The sequence below is a fragment of the Anas platyrhynchos genome, chromosome 2 (assembly GCF_047663525.1).
Source record: "Anas platyrhynchos isolate ZD024472 breed Pekin duck chromosome 2, IASCAAS_PekinDuck_T2T, whole genome shotgun sequence".
NCBI lineage: Eukaryota > Metazoa > Chordata > Aves > Anseriformes > Anatidae > Anas > Anas platyrhynchos.
Genome location: NC_092588.1, coordinates 83,395,543 through 83,408,982, shown reverse-complemented (window position 1 = coordinate 83,408,982; position 13,440 = coordinate 83,395,543). Strand labels below are relative to the sequence as shown.

Below are 13,440 nucleotides of genomic sequence, written 5' to 3'. Positions count from 1 at the left end.
CATCCTCATGGTAAATATTTTCTTCCTTATATCTAATGCAAATCTGCCCTTTTTTACTTTAAAACCATTACTATCCTATCACTACAAATCATGAAAACGAGCCCCTTTCCTGTTTTCTTGTAGGCTCCCTTTAGGTACTGGAGGGATGCTATGAGGTCTCTCTGGAGCTTTCCCTTCACTGAACACCCCTAACTCCCTCAGCCTGTCCTCATAAGAGAGGTGCTCCAGCCCCCTGATCATCTTTGTGGCCTTCCTCTGGACTTGTTTTAATACATCCATGTCCTTCTTGTGCTGGGCTTCCCAGAGCTGAACACAGGACTCCAGGTGGGATCTCAGAAAGCAAAGCAGAGCGGGGAGAATCACCTCCCTTGACCTTGGTCCTGTCTTTTGATGCAGAGAATCACCTTGTTGGCCACACTGCTCTTGTGATACAGTTGGCTTTCTGGGCTGCAGGTGCACATTGCTGGCTCTTGTTGAGCTTCCTATCAACTCACACCCTTAGGTACCCTCAGGGGTACCCTCAATCCATTCTGCGCCCAGCCTGTATTTGTGCTTGGGGTTGGCCCCACCCAAGTACAGAATCATCTGGCTCCACACAGGACCATCCAAAAATCAAACCCTGTGTCTGAGAACACTGTCCAAATGCTTCTTGAACTCCAGCAGGCTTGGTGCCGTGACCACTGCCCTGGGGAGCCTGTCCCAGTGCCTGACCACCCTCTGGGTGCAGAGCCTTTCCCTAACCCCCAGCCTGACCCTCCCCTGTCCCAGCTCCATGCCGTTCCCTCAGGTCCCGTTGCTGTCCCCAGAGAGTGGAGCTCAGTGCCTGCTCCTCCACTCCCCTCATGAGGAAGCTTTAGGCTGCCATAAGGCTTCCCCTCATCCTCCTCTGCTCTGGTTTGAACAAACCAAGAGACCTCAGCTATTCCTCATATGTCTTGCCCTCTATACCTTTCAGCATCTTCATAGCCCTCCTTTGGATGCTCTCTCATAAAACTATTATGTCCTTATCTTGTGGCACCCAAAACTGTATACAGTACTCAAGTCAAGGCTGCACCAGTGCAGAACAGAGCAGGACAATCACTTCCCTTGACCAGTGAGCAATACCATGCTTGATGTACCTCAGGATATGGATGGCCCTTTTGGCTGCAATGGCACATTAACTTTTATCAAATCTTCTGTGGTGCCTGGTATCATATCTACCAGAAAAAGTGTACTTTTTTTTTCTTTCATACCTCAGGAGAAATATATATGGGACATTTTTATAGGTCAGCATATACACATATTTTTTTTCTAGAATAAAAACAGATGTCATCTGGATAGGACAGGCATCCTATATTTCATATTCTATCAATATATGAAATCTTCACAGTGCTCTATGAAACAGAACTTGGAAAGATAATATACATCTGACTTTGAATAAAAGCTAGTGGTCTATTGTATTGCCATTAATACTGAATGCAAACATACTTGAAATTAACAGAGCTCCACAGATTCTTGGCATCAACGTAAAATTGCCTTTGAGAAACAATATCAAAGAAGGTTTTTAATGTAATTGGTATAATGCTTATATCACCTCTACTAATGACTATGCAAATGTGTTCCACAACAATAACCCTAGCTTTAACAATAACTTTTCTGGCTCTCCTTTTTATATGATGGTAAATCTTTCCAAATATCCATATTATACCAAAATATATAAAAAAACTTGGATATCGTATCTTTTGCTAGTACAAATACAGATGGGCAACAATCCTTTGATTTTACTGGAGTTGCATCACTTTACAGAAACAGAGATTTCCATTCTTGGAATTTTGTAAAAAAGAGTATCAGCTTCATTATTGTAGTTAAACTTCTGACAACAAATAAGATGAAGTAAAATATATGTATTTCCACAGTTTAGAGTAAACACACTTGCCATCTAAAATATTGGATAACAGCTAACTTGAAACCAGATAACTTAACATCCATTCTCTGGAAAATTCTAATAGTTATTTTTGTTTAATCTGAAATAAAAAGAAATATGAAAATGTTATATTTTAATAGTTTTTGTTGAGAAGAAAGACAACAAAATTAATTACCTTATATATTTATATTATTGTTTATTTTTAATATTTTTTGTTGAGAAAAAATAAGGAAAGTAAGACAAGGAAATTAATTACCTTGTATATGTATATTTTGTGTAATGTAGAATTGTTTGGATAAGGTTAAACACCATTTTAGTTTGTATTGTTCTGATATACTTTTATTGTGTTTTGTTGTTGGTGGTATTGTTTTCCAATACATTGGAAATGTATCAATTTTGGCTGTTGGTGTATTAATATGTTAAAATCAGTAAAACTCCCTAATATGCAAGTTTTAAAAAGAGGCATTTTTTTTTCTTTTTTATTCTATCTTGCTGAAATGAATTTTTCTCTCATCATTTTCTATTTTTTTTTTTGTTGAAATTGGCAAAAAGCTTTAAAATACATACCAAACTGAATTTTTAAAACTACCATTCTGTGATTTTTTCATCCGGTTTTAATTTCATCTCCAAGAGAAATTGCCTCAACAGTCCAGAACTCCCAGTCTGTTTTGCCTAAGGTGTAATTACAGATGTTTGTTCTCTGTACACAAAAAGGTTTTCGAACTTTAGAACTCTGCTTAACTTTTTAAAATCTGTGTATTCTACCTGTGTATTCTACTTAGCTAGATCAAAGCTATTGATTCTAAAAAATATATCAGAACTGCAATTTTGAGAAAAACTAGTAAGTCTGACAGACTCTAATTTAAGATCGTCTTATAGCTTTGCAAAATCAATGTAATTTAATGCAGCCTATCCAAACTTATGCTAGATTTATATTATTTCTGATTTGAAACTTAAGAATAGCTATTTCTGCTATTTCTTACATAGCTTTCTTATTCCTGTAGTCAGAGCAAGCTTATATCATATATCATATGATAAGAACAATTAAGAACAATGTTTTGAAAGGCACATATCTTCATGACTGCTTTGGATAGAGAAGCCAAAATTGAAGGATTTAAAAATATATATATATATAAAATTGTTTGTTAGTGCAGTCAGGTTATGCTAGCCCAGCTGTACAACTGTATGTATATTTTCCTTTTTTTCTCATTATTTTCCAGCCCTGAATCTTTCAGACATTGCGAGTGCGAGTGCTGCTCTCGCATACTGCATAGCAAGCTTACACAACTGCTACCCATTTCAGTCCTGCACTGATCATTTGGAAACTTTTGCCAAGGGCAAATGTAATCAAAAATCATTAGAGGAGAAAAAAGGAAAAAAATTGTGTCTTGAACTTTGATGTTGTAACAGGCAGTCACGCAAAGCAATGTAAAAACTCTTTTTAAAGAGAAAAGAGTCCTGTTTCCAGGGCTCTATTTTTTTATTATTATTATTATTTGTTTTGTTTGTGTGTATGGTATGTTTTTTGTTTGTTTGTTTGTTTTTCTGTGAGGGTGGTATTACAAAATCAGTGGCAGTGTCACCCTCACCTTCACTCTTACCTTAAGCAGTGAAGTAATAAAATATTGGTTATGTTAACTAAAGAGTGAGTTTGGAAAACTGGAGGGGAAGGAAAGACTGGGAAAAAAAAATAGTCATGGTGTAAGAGGCTATGTGTTCAGAGAGGGCTAACTTTCTACAGTGAGAGACTCAAGCTATCGTCTGCTCTGAACCAGCTCTAGGAAGAATTTCTGTTCCTATGGATTATGTAGGAATTCTCAGTATCTAGCCACCTGACCTAAGCAGTAATATTAACTGAAATGATACTTCTGAATGGAGGAAAGGCAGTTATAGTTCACAGGTAGAAAAGGTGTGGAAGGCAGTGAAGGACCAGATGATCTTGGAGTTTTTTTCCAACCCTAATGATTCTATTATTCTAAGATGGAAAAGACATGCAACTTCAATGGCATACCTCTTTAGCATCTATGTGTGGACCTTCACCTCTGTGGCAAGGACATACCAAGAACTTTAAAGGATGGGGAGAACTTGTTTACACTTAGGAGATGCAATTTCAGCTTTCCTTCTTTGTTCTTTCAAGTTATGTATGCATCTTAGATATGAGGAGGTCAGGGAAGCTAAAAGACACAGGGCCTTAACACAGACATAACATGGTGATGTTGCTTAGACAAGGAAAGAGACATTGGAGGCCCAGAAATAATAGAAGGAGATTAATGTTAGGAATACTGTCAATATTAGTACCATTGGTTCATTCAGCTTTTGGCTGATGAGGTTTTGCACCTTCCTAGAAGAGAGGTGAAGCCAGCCCTGTGCCTCTTCCTGATGAAAGCCTGGAATGTGTGACTGGTGAGGTTAATACAATTCTTACAATTATATATATATTATATATATGTGTATGCATATATATATATATCACTTTTTTTTTTTCCTTTTTTTTCTTTTTTTTTTTTTTATTTTTATTCCTTTCAGGAAGAATTGCTCCTAGTTTAAGGCTTCTGAGATATAGTTCACTATTAAAACTAGATTAATCAATGAGTAGCTTGCTGGTTGTGCTTCTTGTGCAAGGAATGAATTAGAGCCCCTTTTCCTACAAGAGCTGACTGCTGTCATCTGATCCATGAGTGGTCCTATGCAGAGGACTGTCTGTGACCATGCTGCATGATGCAGGAACGTGTGACATCCTTCACAGTGCTAAGCAGAAGGCTATCACTGCCTCATCAGTGGATATAGACCCATAAGTGCAATACTCTTGCATTTCTGGTGTCCCAGCATGGGGCAGATCAGTCTGTTTTGAGATTTTTCCACATGCCTTCTAGAATCAGGAATATTTACTACTTCTGCCCTTTTCTTGATCTGATTTGAACATTGACTGGATGAATAAAGGAATTATATATATTATTTTAGATATTCTCCAAAATGCTAAGTATTTATTATTTTTTGTAGGAGCCTGCCTGTGAAGGGGGAATGGCCTCTTTCAGTCACAGAAAGATGAGAAGGTATGTCCTTCCTGACAAATGTTTGTGTAACTGGCTTTTAAAAGACTGTCAGCAGAAGCGTATCTAAAACCTTCCCTGGGAATCTTTTCCAATGTTTAACTGTCATTTTCCATAGAACCAGTGATCGGATGAGAGGGAAAGGCCTCAGGTTGTGCCAGGGGAGGTTTAGGTTGGAAATTATAAGAAATTTCTTCTCAGGAAGAGTAATCAGGCATTGGAATGGGTTGCCCAGAGAGGTGGTGGAGTCACCATCCCTGGGGGTGTTCAAGGAAAGGTTGGACATGGTGCTTAGGGACATGGTTTGGTGGGTGACATTGGAAGCAGGGTGATGGTTGGACCAGATGATCTTGGAGGTTTTTTCCAACCTTGATGATTGTATGATTCTATTATCAATCTAGTTAGATCAACAGCTTGATCCAATTATATGTTTTGTACTATCAACTGCTGCAGTGGAAATAAAGACAATTTTAGACCAGTAAAGGGCCTAGAAAAAACTTTCCATATATTTATTTTCTTATGAAGATAAAAGTATTTTATTTTGGGCACTGTCTTATGAACAGCTAAAGTGACTTATGTGATCTAAAACAGCAAAGTATCACAAATTTAAAAATAAATATGTAAAAAAGAATGATTTTTTTTTTTACTATAATTAATATAAAATTCCAACTTGTTGATACAATAATTTACCTGTCATAATATTAATCTATTAAATTTTAAGTCTACAGTCCTCCACTGTTTTTTCCCTATAAACTAGTTCTATGCCAGAACTCTCTGTGCTCTTTACAATAAGCATTTAGTCTGGCAATGCAATAGGTACACTAATTAATGTAATCAAAACTGTAAGCCATTACTGTGAGCTTGAAACAGACAATTTAATGGACTGAATTTTATGCAGTTTCTAATGAAAGTTGACCCCTTCGGTTAATCAGAATTCAGAGTAATACACCACTGTCTAAGTGTTCCATAAAATTCTTTACCTGATGCTGGCAAATAGACCGTGGTTAAAGGAGGAGTGGGGAGGAAATAAAATAAATAAAATGACCTCACAATAATAAAAAAGACCACATAAAACTTCATCATATGCATTTTTGCAGGTTACTTATGTGATACTATTCAATATGTTTTAGAGAAGAAATTTTCTAATAGATCATGGAAACCCACAATTGCAAAAATGTGAGGTATTTTAGTGCTTCAAGTCATTATCACCTGGCTTATTAGGTCCAATATAGTTATTCCACTTAGACCTCAAATAAACTGTGATTAGTTAAGCAAAGTACCCTAACAGTATTTCACATCCAAGGAGTAATTTCATGCCAAAGGTATAACTGGTGAGATATGAAGATGAAGTATTCAATCATGTTATTTATTTATTTATTTTTTATTATTATGATTATTTATTTTAGCTATATTCAGTCATTTTTTATTTTGACTGTCAAATGTATTGAAAGTTAAGAGAATGCATACTAGTCGTGCATTTTTAGAAGTTGCATAAATATTTCTACAAAGAAGTATTGAAACATTGAGGCAATCCTAAAAATATAGAAAGTTCACCACAAAAATCATAACCTGGAGAAAATAATGAAGAGACAGCTCCAGTGAGGTAAAAGGAAATGTTACCAAAGATCTGAATTTATACAAGACTGCATACAGGACTGATCGTAATTCATAATCTTAATATAGCTTCATTTAACTCTGGATGGTATCAGTTTAATATTATTTTTTATCTTTTCTCTCAACTGTAAGCTGTAAGGAATTTGTGGATGTTTGTTTTGAAGGTTTCTTTTTTTTTTTTTTTTAATTCCTTTTAACTGAAAGTATAATTCTTTGATTTTATTTTTTTTAAGAAAACGTAGGGGCAAAAATAACCTTTTTGACAATCATTTTCTATTCCCAGATGATAAAATAAAAAATAATAATAAAAAAAATAAATAATAAGGCAGTTCTTTACTTTCTGATCATGGCAAGAAAATCTGTGCCTTAGGAACACTATAATAATGCATAGGACGAATGTCTGATTTTATAAGTATCAACTGTGATTTTACTTGTGAACAATGTCATTGGTACCATGGTTCATATATGATCTGCTTCTGTATACCTCCTCACTTCAGATATGATTCTCATTTATGAAAAAGGTGTATATATGTATTTAATCAGAATTATGCATCATTTCAGGAATAAATGATCCATATTTCTAATTAATTTGATAAATGAAGATGATCCCTATATTTAGGAAATAAAAGTATGTGTGAAAAGAAATAGTCATGGACAGTCTGTGACTGAGTAGCCTGTAGCTATTTCTTAAATGTAACTAATTAATTTGGAGTACATAATTATTTATATCTTAAGAATACAAAGAACTGTATAGAAGAAGAAAATTCTCAGTGCAGGTTTTCTAACAGAATGCACAGTATTTACCCATGCAATGGCAGCACTGAAAGAGTCCTGAAATCTCTTTAGTATTGTTTCTTTTGGATTTTGAAGTTCAATTATTTTTCTTCTTTTTTTTTTTTTTGGAGAGGGAGGAAGTGGGGTGGGGGGAGGGGGGGCTGAGAGGGGAGGGTGAAATTCAAAGAAAAAAGTTGCTTGTGAGCTCTGGGGATTTACAATTTTGTCTATAAAGAGCCATTGCATTTCTATGAGTTGTTTTCTTAATAAATTAAAATGTTTCAAAAATATTTACCTTTACTGGAAATAAAAATGAATTCTGAAAACTGTTCATGGCTGAGCCATGAGCAAATGAGCAGTCAAAACCCAGCATAAGTGGAAATTACAAATTTCGTAGTCTCCTAATGGATGCAGAGGTTGAATAGGCTTAATCCCTTTGAAAACAATTGGATTTGCAAAGAGCATGGGATTGATAAAATTAAATTCTTAAATTCTTAGTGTTTGGATATGTCACAATCAAATGGTCCCTCTTAAATTTCAAATCATATTAATAACGTTTGTGATGAAGAAATCTCCGGAAATCCTGCTTTCTGGTGAATTTAATCTTTCAAGTGATTTCTCCAGGAGAAAATGAAATGCAAGAGGACACTTACCCTACTGCAAGTCAAACAACTTCATTCATTTAATTGAGTTAACTGAAATTAACTATGTGAGTAAAGCTAGATTTGACCTCTTTGTCTTTATGTAATTCTGAAATTATGATTAGCCAGGTAAGAAAGCTGTTGGGTATGAAAACAGTCTTTGTTAGTTTGTGTAAAAACTGCAGAGAGCTTCAATAGTATCATACAGTTCCTACAGGCTTATAATTGGCAGGCGATTTACAGTAATTGTCAGCTCCTTCCTCTGTCTTCTGTTTCACAGAGATACTTGTGAAACTGTCGGTATAGACAAAATACAAATATGTGAGTGTAGGAGGGATTATACTTTAGAATTGCGATTTTAGGTTAGCTTGCCTTAATGACTTTTCCTGAAGGAAAGCCTCCATTTTTATTTTTAATTATGTTTTAACAGGTATTTATTTGTGTAAGTAGCATGTTTAGCAGGTGAATGTGGTATAAAATCTTTAAATATTCTCTTGAATATACTCATAGAATAAGAGACCTGGCAAACTGCACTTCTCCAGGGGAAGAACTCTCCAAAAAATTGAAAGATTCCCTGGACTCCAGTCCTTCTGTTTCCCAGACATATCAATCCAGTATTTGTTTGCCTTTCCACTTTGAGGACCTGACTAAGATGACTCTGGAATGGTCTTCACAACAAAATTGAATGAAATTACTGAAAAAAAAAATGTATTATCAAGGAAAAGAAGGTAGCACAGGCAAACATGGTGCTACATATTTCCTTACCTAAACATAATTTCACTATCGCTGGCTGTATCTGTCTCTACCTTACTTGTGCTTATTCATGTACCTTTTTGTAGGTTCAGTATCAGCATTTCCATACCAGCACTCTGGGTATCCTTCCACTGAGTAGTCAAGGGCAGATAGAAACATCCCAAACCAGAAACATCACCACTGCTTCCCAAGGAACCTTAAGTCAGTCTTATTTAATTTAACATAGTATTATTCCTTAATAGTTTCCTTTCATGCAGCCTTTACCTTTCATAGAGGTAAAGCAGGATAAAATACTACGGAGTACAGGGGTAGATGGCTAAAATACTCACATCTGTTTTTGAAATACATATTTCTTGCATTTTTCACTGCAAACAATGAGAATACACATATATATATATTTCCCAAAATAGGTACTTGTATTACCTTTTTATCAGCACCTGGTGAGAAAAATCAATCAGTGCATGAACTGAGAATGAAAGCAATAGTACAGCAACAGAAATTGCATTTTAAGGAAATGGATATGTTATCTCAAATCTGCAAGGCAAAATTGTGTACAGCCTCATGCTCTCACTTTAAACAATGCAAACTGAACAGGAACAAAGTCATACTCTTACAAGAAAATAAATCAATACTAACCTAGTTTGCTACTTTGTGAATTTAAGTATAACAATTCATCTCCCCCAGCTCACTTTTCTTATATGTACATAGGGATGATGAACAGCTGGATCTGTTCAGATTAGTGCAGTAATATTAATGCAAATTATTCTTGGAAGGAAAGCCTTTTTCTTCCTGAACTTTCTTTACATTGTATATGTATATGTATATGTATATGTATATGTATATATGTATATAAACTTATAGGCCAGTGAATTAAAACAAGATGAAATTCGGTCATTATTTGAATGTAATAAAAATTCTGTAATTAACACCAGTTGGTCCAAACACCTAAGCGCTATGGACAAATTCTCAGACAGCACTCTGGAATGTATATTATCAGTCAATACAACAGTAAAACATACTAAGAGAAATATGTAGAAGCTATGAATCCAAAGTAGATGGAATTGTTCAAAGATATATACAATATATATTCAATATACAGACTGATCTGCTGTGTCAGCTCTAGAGAAGCTATACTGTTTCCTTGCACTGTCTTTATGGTCTAGAAAATAAATCTATCCCATTCCTTAGCTCTACCACACAAAATAGAACTTTCTCTATTTTTTTTTTTCTAGAATGTGAAGTTTGCTGTGGACCAAGTTCTGATCTCTAACAAAAATTTAAATCCTAACTGCAGCACGAAAATCAAAAAAGTTACAGCTGCAACTGGAAACTGTAAAATCTGGTCACCAGGTAAGTCTTCTATTCAGACCTTTTGTTATTGCTATGTCATGCTTTCCTCTAATTATGTTGACATAAAGTCTTATATTCACACCTCTCTTTTCTGGCTCAACCTACTGTTCCTTTATGGTTTTTGTTTGTTTGTTTTTATATTTTGTTTTGTTTGCATGTTTTCTTTGGATTTTCAGATACATTCACACTAAAGGACTGTGGGGATGTTTATAAAGGATCCCTTTTCTAAAACACTCATCTTAGAGTGTTATCTGAATTATCTAGCAGAATATTTACTGAAATAAAATAAACATATATAGTATGAGAGAAAGAACTATTGCACATTTTCTGTCAGCTATGTACGTCATGTTCTGCACATCTAAAATGATAATGCCTGTTGTTAAGTATATATACATGTATTATCAATCATTTTATCATCAAGCATTATCAATCTATTTTACAATAAAAAAATCCTGAGGATATATCTAAATTTATTATGCAACTGGCTTTTTTAACTCTTGATGTTAGGGGTAGGGGAATTCTCAGAAAGTGTGCTGTGAACTACCTCATTCACAATTAATGAAGACATATAAATAAAGCATACTGGTTCTGCTATGTCATTATTTAAAGGGGAAAAGAAATAATGGTGATCTCCAAGGATTAGATTATGTTTAATGTATTTTGTCTGTTGTTTAATTATTGTATATAATTAGTGTTTTTCTTCTGATTCTGCAGTCCCAAATATCTTCTGCTTAAAATATATATATTAAAATTTTCATTAAGTTGGAATAATTCCCAACTTGACTGCAAGGTTCTGAGAAAATCGCAAATGAATGAGTTTGCCAAATATCACACCTAGTGTTGAAGAGGTGAGATTAGTAATTTTTTAAAGAAAATAGCAGCTGAAAACTGCCCACAGTTTTGTATTCATTTGATGTACAGAATTTTCTCGCCTTTCATATTACTTTCAAAAGCCTTTGAACCTCTCAGACTTGCAAAACAACACTGAAAACTAATCTCTAAAAACACCAGAAAATGGTAACTAAAAAGAGTCTATAACAACCCTTTATAAAGTTTAGGGGGGTTGTTTTTGCTGCTGTTTTCTTTTCTCTTTGCTTCATGGGCTGACCTCATGACTTTTTCATGGTGTGTGTGCTTCTGCCATCAGATTTAATGGGCAGCAGGCGGGGAAAACATAATACTGAATTATGATCTAGTGTGTCACAGAGGCCTTTTTTCATGTCCTGGTCTGTGTTTTGTGTGAATTTAATAAAATGTGTTTATTTATTTATTAACAATTGTATTCCAAGCAACTTCAGTTCAGGCATATTTTAAATTTTCTCATCCTTCACTGAAGGAGCATACTTCTAATTCTTTGTAATTTGCATGGCAATTATACATTGATAAAGCATAGATTCTCCCATTAACTGAATCTATTTACCTTAATTTTAAAATAAACTGTCTTTAAAGCCATTAAGCTGTCTTTCAATGTTCTTTCACAAAATAGAGAGGTTTCTTTTCCTGATTGTTTTAGAAAGGTTCAAAAAGTGAGGGGGGGAAATAAGAATATAAGAAAAAAGAAAATAGACTAGTATCAATGACAAAATTTTATGCTTTTGGGAAACATTGTTCTCAGAATGTTAATATATAAATGTTCTTAAATGAGGACTTAAAAGTACTTAATGGTATTGTATATCAAACTGAAAAATTGCTTGCATTCAGAATAAAAGCAATGTAAGTTTGAGCATGGAGCTAGCTAATAGATCATTTTGCACAGGATTAAACCTCCTTAAACTTGCAGGAATACTTGACACTATTGTTAAGCAACTTCAGCCTAACTAATTTCTCAGTCTCTGTATGGCACTAGCTAATAACTATAAATGTACTTTTGAGACCATTATTTAGATTTAAAGGGAAAAAAAATAAATCCACAGTACTTCCTAAACCCTGAGGGAACTGATATGGGGAAACAACTCCAAGTTTGTAGTATCAATTTTCTTTTAAAAACCTGTTATTTACATATAAATGTATTTCTTACAAACAGACAAAAAAGTCCTACCAGTATGCATTGCTATTTTTGTTACTGGTGATTTATTATTTTGTGTTATCCTTAAATCATATATATTAGGGTTAAGAATGACCTGTTGGGTGATCTGGCCCATCTTTTTAGGATTACACTTAGAATTTTTTTTTTATATGTTCTCCCAGTATTTCTCTCTGTGGTATGCCTTGAATATTTTCAATGATAATAGCTATTTTGGCAGGTTATTCCATTTTCTAATTGGCCTCATTGTTATATACTGTTTTTTATTTTTTGGCCTCCATCATTTTCTTAATTTCAGGGCATTAATTCTCCTTTTAGTTAGAATGGGAAATTAAACTAAAAAATTAAACTAAACCTTTTTTTTTTTTTTGTTATTCCTGGAAGGTACTTATAGGTATTAGGCATTATAGGCATTATTTCCTGGATATCAGGAGAACGTTCTTCACTGAGAGGGTTGTCGTGCACTCAGGCTCCCCTGGGACATAGTCACAGCACCAAGCCTGTCAGAGTTTAAGTGTTTGGATTGTGCTCTTAGTCATATGCTCTGAATTTTTGGGTAGGCCTGTGTGATGCCAGGAGTTGGACTCGATGATCCTTGTGGGTCCCTTCCAACTCAGGATATTCTATGATTCAATTATTCTATATTTATTTTATCTCCAATAGCTTGTTTTCTGTATAGGCTGTACAAATGCTGTCATCCTAACCTCCCTCCATAGATCATGTTTTCTAAAACTTTCAACACTTTCATTGTCTTTCTTTCTACTATAATGATATCTTTTTTTTTTCTTTTATAACATAGAAACCAGAATTATACAGTGCTCCAAATGCACCCTCAGCAATGTGTTATATTTATACAAAGAAAAATTAGATTTGCAGTTACTGAAGTGCATTAGAGTAAGATTTTAATTCGTTTAAAAAGTATTAGAAACTGACCAATTCTAGATGTGCCGTAGGCCTATATACATTGTCACATTATTTCTAATATGATAGGAATTATACTGATGGAGTAGGTATACTATTTTCAACAGTATTTCACTATCTAACTCTTGTTGAAGGTTGCTGCTCCATAAAGGTTTGATTGTAGAACACTCTGTAAAATAAATAAATAGATAAACAAACAAACAAAAACAAACAATAAAATAAACATTTTTTCACATTGCAGTTCCCTTATTATAGCTTATCTTTTCTCTTTCTCAACTAATACTCAAAACTGACTATTCATTATGGCATGCAAGGCCATTGCAGAAGAAGAAGCCACTCACCTTTATGTTAACAAAACTGTACCGTTATACATCTATCTATCTAAAACAACCAAATAGCAAGCAACAGTGT

General features: G+C 34.3%; 1 long non-coding RNA gene across 2 annotated transcripts in view; it reads left to right on the top strand.

Moving 5' to 3' along the window:
* LOC140001944 (uncharacterized) overlaps nucleotides 1–13,440 on the top strand; it is a 40,852-nt gene that overhangs the window by 10,557 nt on the left and 16,855 nt on the right. For both annotated transcript variants that reach the window (XR_011807759.1, XR_011807760.1), the window contains exons 2-3: nucleotides 4,904–4,956; nucleotides 9,968–10,085. This is a non-coding gene — a long non-coding RNA (uncharacterized lncRNA). The remainder of the gene's footprint in view (nucleotides 1–4,903; nucleotides 4,957–9,967; nucleotides 10,086–13,440) is intronic.